The sequence below is a fragment of the Grampus griseus genome, assembly GCF_964374135.1.
Source record: "Grampus griseus genome assembly, chromosome: 10".
Taxonomy (NCBI): Eukaryota; Metazoa; Chordata; class Mammalia; order Artiodactyla; family Delphinidae; genus Grampus; species Grampus griseus.
This window is the reverse complement of record NC_139004.1, coordinates 1,167,490-1,182,973: the sequence shown is the minus strand read 5'-3', so window position 1 is coordinate 1,182,973 and position 15,484 is coordinate 1,167,490. Positions and strand designations below refer to the sequence as shown.

General features: G+C 46.5%; 1 protein-coding gene and 1 pseudogene across 2 annotated transcripts in view; both read left to right on the top strand.

Moving 5' to 3' along the window:
• GMDS (GDP-mannose 4,6-dehydratase) overlaps positions 1-15,484 on the top strand; it is a 481,487-nt gene that overhangs the window by 326,744 nt on the left and 139,259 nt on the right. The window lies entirely within an intron of this gene.
• LOC309828706 (small ribosomal subunit protein uS2-like) lies at positions 3,146-4,024 on the top strand (annotated as a pseudogene). The gene has a single exon. The product of its transcript is annotated as a small ribosomal subunit protein uS2-like (transcript).

Here is a 15,484-nt window from a genome sequence, read left to right as displayed (position 1 = left end):
TGTGAGTCATCACAAAGGAGAAAAACAAACAAAAATTCAGGCTAATTTTCTCCTAGTTTTCCAAGAAATGGATTATTCCATGGTGTTACTCATCAAGTGGAGTGAATGTCTCCTTTTGAGCCCATGGGCAGGGCTGCCACCTCTGTCCAGGTACCTTTTCGTGTGTGATCAGTAAGTCCAGACCACAAGTAGCCTCCTTTGAGAATTTAATAGCAAAAACAAAGGCACTGAGATTTTCCACCATAACTTTTTTTCCCAAAAATAGTTATCTAATGTTTACTTTGTGAAAGTATCACTTTTTCTGTATATATTTGCACATGGTCACTTGGTGGGTTAAACATATTATTTATGGGGTGGACTAACGCTCTGAACTTGCCTCAAACCTGGGGTGAATTGTGGAAATGTTTAACTAGATGAATGGCTTTGTTACTGCAGGCAGTATATGCACTGGGGAAAAATGTCTTAAATGACCCTAAAGCATTTCAAGACAGAGCAAGTCCCAGCTTTTTATGTTGAAAGAGACGTAGTACGCACTTGGGGGGTCTAACCCACAGCAGAATTCATTTCGTCTTACAGACGGTTATTTCGTAGCATGATCACGTATGTTTTGTCTTAGAATTTATGATGTTTTATTGAATGTGTCCTATTGTCCCCAAATGTGACTCGTTTTTTCACATTTGATTTAAAATAAACAAAATAAATAGGATGAACTGTTCCTCCTATCATTTTTCATTGGAAACTGAAATATCCAGAAACTGAAATGTCAAGAAATTTTACAAAATCATGAAATAAATGCCAGTTGTTTAATTGGTTCTGTATAATGAAATTTAGAATTTATAATTATAATTATAAAGCAGAACTGTTTCAATATGTGAGCTTTGAAATACACACACACACACACAGATTTTTTGGTAAAAACATTAAATACCTTCAAATTAAATCTGCTCATCTTCCACTTGAGAGTTCTTTAAAACTATAGACATTAAGTAGCTTTTATATTGTTGAGTCTTACACCATTTAAGTCTTCATAATAGCCCTGTGGCACATGGACAGACTTTGAGAGAGCAGCCTGGGTGGTCCCTGAATGTTCCAAAGGCAGCTGCACTTTTTTTTCCCGGGTACCCTTATCTTGGGTCTTAATGTTGAAAACATTGCAAGACTTGTCATAAAGTTCTGACAGTCTTTCTGGTCCCAAAAGTTACCCTTCTTTTAGAAGGAAGAAAAAGCCCTTCTAGCCATGGTCCTTTGGAAGTGGGTGCTTCTCCTTTGTGAGAAGATTCCTGTCTCTGTGAGGAAGGGGATGAAACCTCCCGGCCTGGGGAGCTGGAAACTCTTGGCAGCCAAGGTAGATTTAGTCAGACTCTTACCCCGGAACTGATATTCTGATTGGGTTTAAAATTCTGTGGTCAGTATTAGTTCTTATCAACAGGTGAGATCTGCTGACATGAAAATGGAAACACGAGAAGGGGGACAGGCTTCAGGTCGCCCCGGAGCCAGGAGCTGCACCAATGCACCATGTTTGTGATGCCAGATTTTCAAAATGTGCTCTCAAGAAGCAAGTATGATTTATAATCCAGTCCCTACATTTCTTTATACGAAACCAAGTATTACTAATTGTATTAAACAATGAATGGAGTTTATTCTGCGACTTTCCCCCAATATTTCACTTTCCACCTAGAGAACACCAGGATGGGACAATTCTATGTTTAGTTGACTGTGCTAAGAAACATTTTTAAGAAGTTTTTGCTTTAAATCATATTTGAAGAGTGTAAGTTAGTAGAGACTTCTTTTCTAAAGGAAGGCCAGTGAATTGCTTTTTCTCTTACACTTGAAGCTCTTAAGGGTCTCGTGGGGGTGTCGTAATCCTTGGAAAGATGCTCTTATTAAGAGCTCTGGCGCTTTCTCTGTTTTCTCAGCCATCCGTCATTAGCTATCTAGAACCAATTACTCCCAAGGCACCTCTTCAGGGATTTTATGATTCTCTCTGTCTCCTGGGACATCATGTAGAGTTTTCAGATGAAAAAGGAAGCCCAGAAGAATTCCTTCTTTTTCGTAAATCAGATGAAAATGGGAATGACTTAGGAATAGTTGTTCCTGAAATAATTTCATTCCCCTCCCTGCCCCTCCCCGCCCCGCCCCGCCCGCCCCTCCCCCTCCCTCCCTTTCCCCTCCCCTCCCTCTCCTCTCCCCTCCCTCTCCCCTCCCCCTCCCTCTCCCCTCCCCCTCCCTCTCCCCTCCCCTCCCTCTCCCCTCCTCCTCTCTCTCCCCTCCTCCTCCCTCTCCCTTCCCCCTCCCACTCCCCTCCCCCTCCCTCTCCCCTCCCCCTCCCTCTCCCCCTTCCCTTCCCTTTCTTCTTTGCCTCCCTCACATCCTCCTCCTGAATTTCTTGGAAGATTCTACAGCTGCTCCACTGGGGACCTCTGGTTCTCTCTGCGTCTCTCAACGCAACCTGAGCTACCGAAAGTCTAAAGTCCTCAGTAAGATTCACCTGGTCCCCGTTTGCTGCCTTCAGCCTCCCTTTCATGAGCTCTTCACATGAGTGGCCGGGAGAGCCAGGCATCCCGCAGCCCACCCTGCGCGGCCAGGCCTGTGACCCTGCTCTTCCCGTCACCTGGCCCAGGCTACACAGCCTCTCTTGGGCTGTGAGCTCCCTGCATCTTACTAGGTCCTCATCTGAGATCTGACCTCTGTAAGCGTTGCTCCAGCCCAGCTTTCGTCCCATTCAGAACAGCTCCTCCCTCCACTGTGCTTCTGTGGCATTGTGTATAGAGCTGTATTTTAGCATTTCCCATATCTTAACCCTAATTCTCTTCTCCTCCTCGACTGTGATTTCCGTGACAGTAAGAAGGTGTCGTTATTTTTATATATCCAGCGCTGTACCAGGAGCATAGTAGGTGCTCAGTAAACATTAGTTAGATGAATAAGATGAATGAACACCAGAGCTTCTAATTCTAAAATTATGGATGCAAAGCATTTTAAAATTAGGGACTTAATCTCAGTGGATGTGTGTTAGGTGTTGAAAGAGGATTATGTGAACATAGTCCTTGCTTTAAAGGACCATCAAGCTTCTTTCCGCGCCAGTCAGGCAGGGGTCCATACGGCGTTGTTCTGGATTCCCATCGTAACTTAAAGGGAAGCTCTGACAATGTCCGGAGCCCTTGATGTCCTGCAAATGAAGGAGGAGGATGTCCTCAAATTCCTTGCAGCAGGAACCCACTTAGTTGGCACCAGCCTTGACTTGCAAATGGAGCAGCACATCTACAGAAGTGATGGCATCTACATCATAAATCTGAAGAGAACCTGGGAGAAGCTTCTGTTGGCAGCTCGTGCCATGGTTGCCATTGAAAACCCAGCTGATGTCAGCGTCGTATCCTCCAGGAACACTGGCCAGCGAGCTGGGCTGAAGTTCGCTGCTGCCACTGGAGCCGCTTCTGTCTCTGGCCGCTTCATTCCTGGGACCTTCACTAACCAGATCCAGGCCGCCTTCCGGGAGCCAAGTCTTCCAGTGGCTACTGAGCCCAGGGCTGCCCACCTGCCTCTCACAGAGGCCTCTTATGCTAACCTGCCTGCCGTTGCTCTGTGTGACACTCTCTCCTCTGTGATGGGTGGACATTGCCATCCCATGCAACAACAGGGGAGCTCACTCAGGGGGTCTGATGTGGTGGATGCTTTGCCCGGGAAGTTCTGCGCATGCGTGGCACCATCTCCCGTGAACACCCCTGGGAGGCCATGCCTGACCTCTACTTCTGCAGAGACCCTGAAGAGATTGAAAAGGACGAGCAGGCAGCAGCTGAGAAGGCTGTGGCCAAGGAGGAATTTCAGGGTGAATGGACCACGCCACCTCCTGAGTTCCCTGCTGCTCAGCCGGAGGTGACGGACTGGTCCGAAGGTGTGCAGGTGCCCCCGTGCCTGTTCAGCGGTTCCCCGCTGAAGACTGCAGTGCTCGGCCTGCCACTGAAGACTGCTCTGCAGCTGCCACTGCTCAGGCCGCTGAGCGGTAGGAACAGCCACTGAGTGGTCTTAAACTTCTTCTGCAAACTCTTAAAATGGAAATAGGTGGACGGAAATAAACAGTTTCCAAAAAAAGAAAGAAAACGGACCATCCAACTTATTCGGAGAACGGTGGAGAGCAAAGTGGGACTACAAACCAGCAGTCACTGTTATCGCAGGTGGAGTTCCTGCTGTCCACGGGCGATGGGGGAGGGGCAGTATCGCACCCTTCAGCAAGGCACAGAGGTCATGCCTGTGGCTGTTCCCATGCAAGAGGCAAGATAGCTCCTTTGCCATTAAGTCCCCCAAAGCATTATGGAGGTCTCTAGTTTAAAAAAAAACTGTGTACAATCAAAATACTGGTAGTGATCATACATATAAAATTTTATATGTTGAAGATATAGTAAAATGTAATAGTCTACTAATAATTAAAAGCAGCACGCATTCTTTCATTTATGCAAGATGTATTTAATCACCTACCAAGTGCAGAATACCAGTGGGAGTTGTCGGGGACATAAAGATGAATGAAACTTAGCTGCTAGTAAACGTGCATCACTTGTTGGTCCAAATGTCTGTTCAGAGCAGTTCAAACTTCGTAGCTGCATAGTGAATCCCAGAAAAGCCTCAGGACTCTGTTCTTGGTTGACTCCTATGAAACAGGACGTATTTCCACGGACAAGGTGAAAGTTTTTAAAGGATTATTTCATCCTTTCAGCCTCGGTGGGCCTGAGAATTTACCCAGCACAGCAGTCCCTCTAAGTCATAAGAGACTAAAAGAAGCTTTTAGACTCTGTCCTCCTTGCGTGGGACAAACTAAGCAACAAGATTCTACTTCCCGTTGTCAGAACCGTCCTAAGCCATTGCCAGTTGTCCTGAGAACAATGAGGAGAAAGAGCCCCACGAAGAAAGGAGGGGCCGGTGAGCCCGGTACCGGGCAGCCCATCTCAGCGCCGCCCGAGGCACCCTGCTGCGGCCGCCACCGCCGACTCCCAGGCAAAGCACTGGGCCCTCACGTGTTCAGTGCGTGTGAAAAGAAGGCAGCCAGGTCTGTTCTAGTTTTCATAATTAACTGCCACCACCAAGATAAATTTTTAGTTTCCAAGATGGTTCCGTTGAAACACGCTTGACTTTGGTCCTCAGCATGAGATGCCCTGAGCCACGGCGCTGAAGGCGAGTAACCTTCCTAAAGCCAGCGTGACCTTGTCCTCACCCCCTTGGGCCGAGGAGACCCCTGCGATGGCCCCCCTTCCCTCCCCCTCATCTCCCTGTCTGTTCCCGGGACAGACCAGGCTCTCCAGGCCGCCTTTATTTACTCTGGTCCATCTGCCCGAAAACTGTCTCCATCCTGCCTCCCCGCTGTCCTCTCACCGGTCCTCCGAGCACAGCCGCCCCTGAGCTGGCCTTCCCACCCCGGCTGGGTTAGCTTAGGAGCCTTCAGACTGTGCCATCCCAGGCCGGGGCCGCCCCGCATCCCAGCCGCCAGGACGGCAGGGCTGTGCCTGATTGCTGTCCGCGCCCCAGCCCCTGGCCTCAGGGTGGGCACACAGCACCTGCTCAGTATCTGTTCTTTGAATAAATGGAAGAACTATTAATCAACTGAATCAGTTTGAAAATTGATATTAGTTAAAAAAAAAAAACCATCCCAGGTTTATCTCTGTGGCACCTGTTACATGTCAGTGTCCACCCTAAGGCTGTGAACATGAACTGTATTTCAAGGGTAACTGAGCTTCGTTCTTTGAGGCCACGGTCCGACCACTTTCATACGTCGCCCCTAGCGGTCGCGTAACTGCTCCGGGAGGGGTTTGTGCACCCCTTTCCTTCCACCCCCTCCTCTCTTTTCGTAGTTAATCCTCGTCTATTCCTAGATTGCAGAATGCTTTCACTAGCCCTCTTCTTTGTCACTGGCTCTTTAATTTACACACTTGGTTGGCTGGTTCCTGTTACTTGGCCAACAAATCTGTCCTGTGTCGTCTCCTCTGAGTAATTTATAACCTCCATAAAATGCCACGTAGAGGCACTTTTTTACATTTTTGAGTAATGGTGAGAAAGAATTGCCCTGGGAATCAAAAATCCAATGAGTCATAGATTATTTTGTTATTTATGACCAGAGAGTGGTCATTGACAATATTTGGCAATTTTACAGCTATGAACCTAGGCTATTGTGCTTTAGAATGTAATTTATTAAGCAAATAAAACTCTTACTGGTAATGGGTCCTGTTAAATCTGGGGGACCACATGGGCTCCAGGCCGGTACAGCTGTGGAAGTTTCATAGTAGCCGCATACATCTTGGATGTCTGGACACTAATATTTTACACTTACTTCATGGTTTTATTTATTCAGTTGCCTTTATATTCTTGATTGGATTCTGACCAACCATTTTGGTTTAAGAAGTCATCAGCTTTGAGTAGAGAAGGAAGAGCCTGGAGAAAATAAAATGGATTTATGTTGAAAAAGCACAAATCCTTCTTTCATTAGTAAATTCAGGCTTTAAAGAAACACCAGATGTGTTCATGGAAAATAACTGATGTAAAATCATCTTTGAAAAAGAAAAAGACAAGGACCTTCATCTTAATTACATATATCCGAGGGAGAGATACAGAAGTGGACACAGAGGTAGGTAGGTCTGTATATGCATGCACACCACACACACACACACACACACACACACACACACACAGCATATGCTAGTGCAAGTGGTGTCAGTGAGAGCTTAGGATTTCTTTTGTTTCAAGTCTCCGTTTATATCAGTAGTATTTTGTAATGTTGACTTCGGTTTAATTCCAACCGTCCTCACCTTTTAATACGTTTGGAGGAAAAGGTGGTCTTGAAATTCTCAACAGAGGAAACGGATCTTTTTCAGAATTGCTACATCAGGCAGGACTTACTTTCTGTTGTTTTCTTTTTAAGCTGGAAATGGGCTTCCTTCGAAGCAATTGTTACATGTGTGTGTCTGACAAATCCCAGGGCTAGAGAAACTCAGTTACTACGTAACAGCAGGAAACACTCTAAGAACTTGTTTCAAAAGCCAAACTCCAAATACTGATCAACAAGAAAATTCCAAGAACTTCCTTCCATTTGACAGTGAGTTCTGGGCGTTACACCTACCTGTCCATTCTACACAGAATTAACTAGAACCTCGCCGTGGTCGTTGCTGTGTATCTCTGCATAGAACAGAGATGGGCAAGTGAGACCCAAGTGTGTATGTGGAAGGGGCACTAATGCAGATAAGACTGGAAGGAGATGAAACCAGGTATGTGACTTGAGGGCTGCCCTTGTGCTCAGCCACACCCCCTCGAGGTTCTCACTGCGCCATCTCGCGCTCCGTTATAATTTCCCACTCACTTTTCTGCCTCTCTGGTTAACTGGAAGCCTCTTGCCATTTCCTTTACCAACTGTGCACCACTCCCGTGGGGGGCCAGGTAGCAGGGCTGCTTGGATGAGCGCAGGCTTCCTCCTTGCTGGCTGCTCTGACTCTGCTTCCCTGGGCAGATGATGGTGCGCTCAGTCTGAAAACGTTCGGGCTCCTGGCTCTCCTGCGCTAATTTGTCGGAGTTCTTTATATTGTGTAGAATCAAGTCCTCCGTCAGCCGTGTGCAGCGGGAGTATTTTCTCCCGGTCTCTGTTGCCTTTTCACTTTCTTTGTGGTTTCCTCTGATGTGCGGTCTTTGATCGTCGTCAAGTTTGGTTTATCATTTTCCCTTCAAGGTTAGTGTTACTGTGTCTTCCTCCAGAATCTGCTCGGCTCTGTGGTCATGTTTCTTCAGGGAGCTTTGTAGTGTTAGCTTTTATCTCAAGATCTGTGATCCACCTACAGCTGCTTCTGTGTGTGGTGTGAGGCAGGGGTGGAGATGCGTCCTTTTCTGTGCGATATCCAGCTGTTCTAGAGCTTTCTTGAAAACACCTTCCTTTTCCCCCATTGAATTGTTTTGGTATCTTTGTTAAAAATTAGAACAACATTTCAGTTTTTGAAATTCATTCTTTCATCCATAATTATTCCAGTGAATTTTAACTGGGTTCACATTATGGTCATTTGCCCAAACAGCATGAAACACACACATGTTCCTGCTCTGGTGGGGTTTACAGTCCATGGTTCTACCCTTCGGCTTAGATTGAAGCAAGGGAGGGATTTTATAAGAGAGTAAAAATCTGTCATCGTAAGTACAAGATCCCTGTCAATAAATCTCACTTTCTCTAATCTGTTCTTTGAATTATAAAAATAAATATTATAACTAAAAAAAAAAAAAAAAAACACACACAGCTAAAATGCTGAACGTGCTTTTCCAAAGCACACAGACTACCTCTGCCCCCACCCCCCAGTACTGAGATTCTCGGGTCTAAATGGAGACCATATATGCAGATGACATTTGTCATTAGGACTGGACATGTCAGCACTTGAAGAGGCCTGATGGCAGCACAGTGACAGACACGTCGAGTGAACTGTGGCTTTTAGCTCTGAGGGAAACATGAGCTGATCTGTGAATTTGTATCTGTTATGCTCCTATTTTTGAAAGATAACTATTGCTTAAATAAAACCTTAGGTTTCGATTATAGGTATTAGTGTGTGAAAATATCAACAGAGCCTTTTTCCTGTTTTGAAATGGAAGAATCCTAAATTCTAACCTGGGCAAATTGAAATCCATTATATGTCACTGACACATACTAATGGCTGTAATAACAGAAGGCTTTTGTACCAAAATCCAAAATGGATCAAGTTGAAAAGGTGTTTCCACAGCCCTATTTAAGTTACGAATGGGCCCACAGACCAGGGTCTCTGACGACCGTGGTGCCCGCACAGTTTCCTTTGACAATGGATGGGGCGCCCGTGCCCACATTCAGAGACTTTTAATGACTTGAATTGCTTTGACAGTATGAGTGCTGATCCAAGAGAATCCGCTTCTTGAATCCAAAACTAAGATCTCAGTTTATAAGAACTGTTAGTGTGGTAGTCAGTACTTTAAGTAACCCCAATGAGCAAATGCTAAGGCCTGTTTTACTAGCGGGGATAGCTCTCCTCCAGGCCCTAACGCTGATGTTTGAATGGCTTATGCTTCTTCCAAAGTAAGGGGCTGATTTGGACTTGGAACAAAGTTGGTCATCTAGATACATTTTCACACACAGATCACAATTACAAATACCCACATTTTCATATAAACTGAAACCGTGCAGTAGAGGAGCCCCAAACTGGAAGCCGCCTGAGTGCCCTGGACCAGAGTTCTGCGAACCGTTTTCATCTCAGAGTCCCATCCCCTCCCCTTAACACCCTCTTAAAAATTATTGAGGATCTCAAGCTACTTTTGCTTTTGTGGCTTGTGTCTACCAATATTTACCATATTAGAAAATAAAACAGTGATATTTAAGAGATATTTATTAATTCTTTAAAAAAATAACCTGGTAGAAATATTTTATGAAGAATAACTGTTTTTAAAAACAAAATATTAGTAAGAAGAGTAGCATTATTTCACATTTGAAAAAAATCTCATTAATGTCTGGATGAATAGAAGACAGTTGGATTCTCTAATCTGCTCTGACAGTCTTGCAGTGTCACAACTCAGGTGGCCTCTGGAGGACCCCTGCACACTCACGAGAGAAGGATAATGGCAAAGACACAACATCCTCGTGTTATTAGAAAATAATTTTGCCCTGGAGACCGAATTACAGGGTCTCAGGCAGGGACCTCCAGGGACCCCGGATGCCCTGGAGACCGAATTACAGGGTCTCAGGCAGGGACCTCCAGGGACCCCGGATCACACTCTGAGAACTGCGGCTCTGGAATGCTTATGGGCTACATCAGAGCCCTACAGCACACCACCATACAGCCTTACAAAATGGCATGGATGTGTACCCCTTCAATACACAGGAACATATGTTTAATAATACATGCTCCCCCTACTTAGAAAACAAACAGTGTATCTTAGAATACTTAAGTGCATACTGAACATGACAGAAAAAACAAAGATAAAGCATACATGTCAGACCACTTCCTGTATCAGTACTTCATAAAATCAAACAGCATGACATTGAACCATCTTAAAGGGCTAAACCAATAAGCTACCTTATGGAAATCTAAGAATGTACAGATGGAGCTATAAGTTCTATGTGACAGGAAAGGGACCCATCAGTTCCTAAAATAAGATAAAAAAGGCAGAAGGTTGATACTCTGATACAGACAGTAAGATGCCTGTTTTAATTTCTCTTTGGAATAGAAAGCCACTCAACTTCTTTAGAACGTTGGCTGCAGGATGCTTGGCGACCATTTTTTTCTCAAACAAAAGTTTTAATTTTGTTGAAGCACTTGGAAAAATATTCCACTGAGGTCCTGGAGTTCTCTGCCTTTGAATTTGCAGAGATGACCTTAGCCTAGAAACTATCAAGAGCAATGCATTTCAGCTGCCAATGGAAGTGAGCCTATGATAGTGAAGAGCTTGGGGGAAGCACGGAATAGAATAAACACATTACTGTCATGTAAAAATGTGCATTGGTAAGGCTTAGAAGTGAATCTCCAGTAAGTTTCTAGAACTTTCTGTTCATTGGCTTTGTGTTTTACTTCAGCACATTTTGACCTTCTGTAATTTCCAGTGAAAGTGTATACAGTTCGTGATAAATAAGAGACGTATCTGTCCTCTGGTAGTGGGGGAGCCAGTGACTCAGGGTGGTGTGATCAGCTGAGGGGACCAGCTGGCCCTGAAGTTCTGATTCACTGGCAGGGTTAGCACAAAGCAGCGCTTTTTACCCCAAATCCCTGAAGTGACAGAGAGAAAAGCAGAATGGCCCCAGTAATGTAGGTGGCCGAGGCACGGTTGCTGTTTTGGGGACCAGCCTCTGGGATGGTTGAGGGGGTCTGGGTGCAGCCCCAGAGGACTCCGTGGCCCCGCTGGGTGCGATTTAAAAGACTGGAGAGAAGGACGTGAGGTTGGAAAGGCTTCCATTAGAGCCACGTTCATGCGCGAAAGCAAACCCTCCAGGTAGCCAGCTTTGCTCTGTGAGCTGAATAAAAGGCTCTTGTTGTTCCTGCTTCCTCAGAGAAAATGAGCTGATTAGTCCACTGGCCATAAGGCAGTTACAGAACGAAGACAGTAAAGGAAACCAAGTACTGGTGACCGTTCCCTCTCACCCTTGAGTCCTGGCTTTATCTTGTCATCGGCTTTCTTCTCCTGGTGAATGGTCAAGTCAGTATCCTTTTCTTTTCTGGGAGCCCTGGCATTGCAGCAACTCTCTCAAGATATGCACGCAAAATCAGACACCTGTGAGCTTCAAGCAGCAAAAATCAAGTCCGACCGTGTGCGCCCTGGCCTTACAGTGGAGTTCCCACCGCGTTGCCTGCACCTCAGGGTGCAGAGCTGGCGCTCTCCCGAGAACCTCGCCCCCTCTCTCCCCCCTCTCATTTCCCCTCAGTGTAACCCAACACTTCGGCAACTGGAGGCCCAAACAGTCTTGTTAACTTAAAAGTTTTCCTTCAGATTTATTGACCCAGCGGAGTTGAACAGGGTGAGTGTTGATCTGCGCCTCGCAGGTATTTCTTTAATTATTGGGCTGGCATCTCTAGGGCCTCATAAAAACGTGCAGTGTGAGTCGGTAGTAAAGTCACTGTGTGTTTATTTATGTATTTATTTACGTATGTATGTATGTATGTATGTATGTATTCGGGGGGTGGGGGAATCGGGGGTTTTCTAAGGGGAGCCTCTACCTTCTGCCATAAATGGTAGCTGTGGTCTTGATAATACTGTGGTTGAACAGTAAGGGCCCCAGGACTGCTCCCTGAAAGAGATTAAACTGTAATTAAACTCCACTGTGAGTAAGGAGGGACGGAAAAAAGAAGGGGAAAAAAATGTGGTTTCATAAGGCAGAGAAGAAATACATTGAGTGGTGTTTACAGCCCAGAGATGTTTTTTTGCCATCTCGACTACAAAACAGTCCTATTTTTAGCCAGCCGAGGTTTTGCAAGAAGGCCTATCAGTCCCACAGTGCTGTTCTCTGAAATAATTGCACCGAGCTGGTCCCAAGTCAGCAGCACTAATGGAGAGGCAGGAGGGAGCATTTCTCAAGCCTACAGTGCTGGTGACATTTGCTTTAACACTGAATTATGTCGGCTGCCGGCGTGAAGTTCCACCTAATGGGAGCAAGAATTTAACTGGACCGTAATTGAACATACAGCTACATAATATCCTTTTGTTTAGGCTCAAAATGGATTTTTTTAAACCTACTTATCAGTGCAGCTATTAAATATTGTGGCTCTCAGGCTATCAGTCTGTGATCAGCACAGTTAGTGCATTTTACCTTCCAAGGAAGTGCACTTGAGCCAGCTGGAGCACGGAAGACAGAGGAGCGGGGAAAGTCGTAATTGAAACAGGCGACTGCTTCAGCACAGACAGGAAATAAAAGGAACACTGGCCCTCCGCGGATTAAATTAGATGTTTCAAATTCAGACAGTATTGGGGAAAAGAAGACTTACGGGAGGGGAAAAGGGTAACAGTGAGTTCATTCAACCGAGCCCCCGTTCCCCTCCTAACACGTGTTTCTGCCGGACCCTCGCTGTGCCTGCCCCTGCAAGGGTCGTCCCCAGCCCACCCCTTGCCCTCCCGCTCATGTCACACCATCCGTCCCTCCTGCCTGTCCTCACCCTCCCAGAGTCCTTTGGTTTTCCATTTCCATAAATTAGGCGTGAAATTACGTTGGGCTGAGGATACAGGATTTCAGCTGTTTTATAGTTGGAAAGGAAAATCTTTCAGACCTAAAGCAAAAACATTTTTTTAAATACGCTTCCTGCCTATTAGTTTGAGATATGCCTATTTTAGAAAATGCTGGCTTTGTAGAAAGCTTCTTTCTTCTTTTTAATCTCACAGAATTCTGTCTCATCCTCCAGTTCAAGTCAAGTCACAGGGATTGAGTGCGGGCTGTACACAAGGCCCGCAGGCTAACTGGAGACTGGCATGTGTGTGTGCGCTGAGGCGCTCTTAGCATATGTATACTGCAGACTCTCAGTGAGGGCTTGTGCGACTTTGTTAAAATATCTTAGGGAGTAGATTTTGTTTTACGTTGTAATAATCAACTGAAACGGTTGCAGCATTTTTGTTTCCACTTTCCTTATGTGCTACTGCGTCTCAGTTTTTCTATTGAAGCGAATATGGGTCTTTGTTTAACAGAGTCTGCTTAAATATCCAAATTCAAAGTTTGTTACTAGCAGTGACTGCGACATTGCTCTTTAAGGTCAGTGCCTCTTTCAGCCCGATAGCATCCAGTGTCGTTTATTTGTGGGGATGGGTAGCGTCCTTGGGTGAGGTATTTTCTCCGAGATATATATAAACACACTGAAAACGTCAACGAGTTAAAAATATGATCGCTCTGCCCTGTCCCTTCTTGAAAGCTGGTGACGGTCAGTGTTAGTGTCGCAGACGGGTAGCATCCCAGCTTTAAAGGTCTCTCTGAGGCTCCCTGGGTCCCTAAACCATCGTTCTGGGGGAGAGTGGGCCGCCCCATCCGCTCGGTGGGTGCACTGGTTCAGCTTCTTGAATTGAGCCTGGGAAAATTCTCGTGCAAACATCTGTTTCGTTCTCCCTGCCTCTGCCACGGGAGCAAGGTGGGGTGGGGAATAAACACATCGTGGGTGTGGGTTTGCATGGAAAATGTTGCGGGTTGCGTCCACTCCAGCTGGACAGCTTTATGTAGCTATAAACCTTTACTGCTGTGTTAAGGTTCTATTCAAAGGGAATGAATCTCTGATGTTCGTGGTCCAACAGAACTGTTACTAATTACTTATCTACTGAATAGCTACCAGGGCTGGCGGCTTGAACAGCAGTAATCCAGGAATGTCGTGTTCTCCAACAAGGGAACATTCTTGTTCGTATAAATAGCATGGCTTGCATTTTTCAAACTCGAAGCAGCAAACTAGAAATGCATACCTGCATCCCCCACCAAGGCCACTGGGCTTAGCGTCCTCCCAGAAAGTGTATTTCTCCCTTCCTGAAAGGTCATCCCAACATGGTCTCCAAGAATGGGGGCATTATACAGAGAACTCTGGCCTCAGGCAGGCTGTGCTGATTGCTGGGTCCCAGGTTCAGGGTTGAGTGTCCCAAAGAGTGCCTGGAAGTGGACTGGCCTCCAAGCAAGGATGAGGTGGCTGCCCGTGGCCACAATCTGTGGCACCCACAGCCCTGAACTGGACAGCCCCTTTCAGGAATTCCAGAGCTCTGTCCTGCAGAAGTAATACCTGGAGGTTTGCTCTGGTGCTTCCACATCTTCTGGTGACTGTTCCTGGAGGCTCAAGCCGCCCCTGTGCATGCAGGTGCAGAAGTGCATGCCTCGCGGCAGCCGTGTCCCGGGGCCAGTGCTTGCCGGGCGGTCCTGTGATGAGGGGGGTGTTAGCAGGCCCGTCAGCGCGCCAGCCCGCCCATCGTGGTGTCGCCTGCTCGAAGCCTCGCAGTGGCCCTCCCGGGACGGGCTGTGTTATCATCCGCTTTTACAGATGAGCGCACAGAAGCTTAGCACCTGTGAGCAATTCACCACCAGCATCCGTACACCTGGTGCGTGGAGCTGCTGGGATTCACACGCAGGGCTCTGGGAATCTGAAGCCTTTTTAGCCCCCTGTACCACATATACGTGAGCTGGACCTTCTTTACTTTGAAAACCTGGTGTGTTCAGCATGAATGGTTTTCAGACGGCGGCCCCATGTGGGCGTCGTCCAGCAGCCCGGTCAGGGTGGGTGGAGGGCAGGCAGGCGGCCACAGGGAGAGGCCAAGGCTGGCCCTGAGCAGGTGATGCATCCCCACCTCCTGCTCTCCTTCCCAAAGACAAGCCCTGAATAGTAGTGATTTTAATTATTAAAGAAAAAGGGACACCAAGGTGTGAATGACCTACTAGCTTTAACCCTTGGAGAGTTCGTTAAATCACTCTTTCTCTGACGTAAGCATGTGGGAGGTGTGTGCAGCAGGGGGTGAGTTGTCTTCTCTGTTCAGGAGGGAGCCCCCAGACGGTTTGTCTAGTTTAGTGGGATGTCACTCTGAAGTCAGCCGTTTCAGATATGTCGTGCATTAATGACACTAACAGCATTAAATGAAGAGCACACACACATATTCGAGACTTGCCTTTTCCAGTCTCCCGCGCCCCCATTTCTCTTGACCCCCTTTGCGTTCTTTTCCTCTCCATGTGAGGCTCCGTGACACCTCTCTGCTCTGGAACGTGACCAAGGAAGGAAGGAGAGCCAGGGTCTTCTTTTCCTGCCTGCCTTTGCCCCCTTGGACAATAATGAAGACCTTCAGACTTAAAATAAGGGTATATGTTGATTATTGTTTTCCTGTTTAAAAATACACCCATCAGAGTTCTCAGATTTGAAAATGAAAACTGGAGGGAAGGAGCTTAGTGTAAGCACCTTGGAGTCACGCGTCAAGGCCCATCCTGAGTGAAGACCCTGCCCGGCTGGAGCTCAGGGTCTGGTCAGCACGTGCAGTCTGACCCGAACAACAGGGCCACACACTGTCATCACTGGGGATTAAATCCTGG